The following is a 2,818-nucleotide window of genomic DNA, read 5'->3' as shown; positions in this document are numbered from 1 at the left end:
AAGACATACCTAATACTGGGTAATTTCAAGATAAAAAGAGGTTTAATGGACTCACATTACCACATGGCTGGGGAGGCCTCATATTCATGGCAGAAAGAGGAGGAGGAGCAAAGGCACATCTTACATGGCAGCAGGCAAGAGAGCGTGTGCAGGGGAACTGCCATTTATAAAACCATCAGATCTTATGAGACTTATTCACTATCTTGAGAACAGCACAGTAAAACCCACCCCATGAATCAATTGCTTCCTACTGGGTCCCTCCAATGACATGTGGGAATTATGGGAGCTATAATTTTAGATGAGATTTGGGTGAGAACACAGCCAAAGCATGTCAAGTAATGACCCAGAAAGTATTCTGGAGATTTTTGGCGCCACCATTTGCATCAGAGGCTCAGAATATCAGGACATTGAGGGCAGAACAGTTTTAAGAAAAATGCACAGAGTGACCATGAAACCTTGAGGCTCACTCTTCAACACTGCCTCAAGTCTCTACTACCTGAATTCCAGTGCAGTGATTTTTAGCCACTTCAACTGTGGCCAAAGTGGTCCAGGTACAGCTCAGTCTGTTGCTCTAAAAGGCACAAGCCATAAACCATGGCAGCTTCCATATGTTGCTAAATCTGAAGGTCCACAGAGCTGCTGAGGCATGGCTACCTCTATCTGAATTTCAAAGGATGCCTCCAAGAGCCTTGTGGCTCAGGCAGAGAAATGCTACAAAAGTAGGTCCATCACAGAGAATCCTCAGCGGGGCAATGCCTAGTGGATTCACAGCTTAGGAACCATCCCTAAGATCTACAGAAGTGTAGATCCACTAGTATGCAACTCCAGCCTGGGAGAACTACAAGCAATGGGCGGTTACCCATGGGAGCTTCATAGGCTGTACTGAGCAAAGCCATGATGGTGGGGTCCCCTGAAGACCTGGGTACACAACCACTGCCACAGTGCATCCGGAAAGTGAGGCTGGGAGACAGAAAGGATTATTTTCAAGCCTCTGCATTTGAAATCATTTGTATTATTGGGTTTTGGACTTACTTGGAATCTATTATTCCTTTCTTTCTTCCTATTGCTTCCTTTTGGAATCAAAATAGCTGTCCTATGCTTGTCCCAACATTGTATTTCAGAAGAACATAACTTCTTTGATTTCACATGCTCACAGCTGGAGAGTAATTTTCCTTAGAATGAATGACACACTGAGTCTCACTCATATCTGAATAGATAATATGTAGATGAGACTTTGGAGTTAAACTTTAAAGTTGATGCTAAAACAAGTTAAGAATGTTGGTACTATTGGGATGGAATAAACATATTTCATATATGAGAAAAACATGCATTTGTGTAGGGGAACAGGAACAGAATACGGTCTTTTGAATACTTCTTTCCCTTCCAAAATTTATATTGAAACTTAATTCCCAATGCAACTAAATTAAGAAATAGGGCGTTTAAAAGGTGATTAATTCATGAGGCTTCCTCTCTGCGAATGGAATTAGTACTGTATTGTATCGTTATTAGTGATGCTTTTTTTTATCGCATTGTTAAGGTAAATTAAGAAAAAAGACCCCAGTGTTCAATTTGAATTGGAAATAGAATAAAATCATTACTAGTGTTTGAATTTGAATTGCACAAAAAGCTTTATTTGAAAGATGGGGGCAGGCGCCATGGCTCACCCCTGTAATCCCAGCGCTTTGGGAGGCCGAGGCGGGTGTATCACCTGAGGTCAGGAGTTTGAGACCAGCCTGACCAACATGGTGAAACCCCTGTCTCTACTAAAAATACAAAAGTTAGCTGGGTGGAATTGGTGGCGGGCACCTGTAATCCCAGCTACTCGGGAGGCTGAGGCAGGAGAATCACTGGAACCCAGGAGGTGGAGGTGGCAGTGAGCTGAGATTTGGCCATTGCACTCCAGCCCGGGTGACAGAGCGAGACTCCATCTCAAAAAAAAAAAAAAAAAAAAAAAAAAAAAGATGGGGAAAACCAAGTGACTTATCTTCAAGGTCCTGGAGGCACTGGCATCAGGCTTGGGGCATCTGGGTGTCCAGTGGAGAGGAGACATGGTTAGGGATCTGAAGTGAGAAGTCAGACCACACAATCTGCTGCATTGGGGCAGGGAATCTGGGCTAGGGTTCACGGCGCCTGTCAGAGCCTGGGCTTTACCCATGACATTGAAACAGTGGGTGATGAGCTAAGGCTACTGGTGGCTCTAGGTACTGAATATCATCCACAGCCACAACCAAAGCCAAGGGTTATTTACAACCAACACTGGACAATGTTTAAATTCACTGAATGATCTAACAAAAATCAAGTGATGATGGTTTACGAGCGGTGAGTTCAGCTAGAATCTAGCATATTTCTGAATATTATTTCTCACTCAGAAGAAGAGTGCTTGTAAGAGTAAATTATTCCAGAGCCTATAACATCTTACAATGGCAGTAGCTGAGAAAGTACTCAAAGACTAAAAGTGTCAAGTCAAAATGACAAGGAAACTGCTTTAAAATGACTACAAATTTGAAAACAAAAGCATCATAAAGAATAATTATTTTTGCCTTTAAAATACTAAAGATTCATAATGTTATAATGATACCCAATGACACAGAGATATAATTTTTCCACCATTGAAGGAAACTATTAGATATCAATTTATTACTCTGAAATCAAGAAAGGGAAAATGCATTTACTCTGCCAAAGTTCCTTACCAGCTGATGAAGGAACACTCTTCTTCACAGAAGAACTAATGATTAAAGAAAAAATAAAATAAAATAGAGTTAGACAATCAGCACTTTGCAACATTCAATGAAATAACTCAGGTAATAATCAATGGATG

General features: G+C 41.3%; 1 non-coding gene across 1 annotated transcript; it reads right to left on the bottom strand.

Annotated features, from left to right (window-relative positions):
• Positions 1-2,128: 2,128 nt before the first annotated feature.
• Positions 2,129-2,255, bottom strand: LOC118150855 (small nucleolar RNA ACA64). Its single transcript, XR_004738982.1, has one exon. It is a non-coding gene; the product is annotated as a small nucleolar RNA ACA64 (small nucleolar RNA).
• Between the last annotated feature and the right edge of the window lie 563 nt (positions 2,256-2,818).

This window comes from Callithrix jacchus, chromosome X, assembly GCF_049354715.1.
Source record: "Callithrix jacchus isolate 240 chromosome X, calJac240_pri, whole genome shotgun sequence".
NCBI classification, from domain to species: Eukaryota; Metazoa; Chordata; class Mammalia; order Primates; family Cebidae; genus Callithrix; species Callithrix jacchus.
This window is presented reverse-complemented; position numbering and strand designations above follow the sequence as displayed.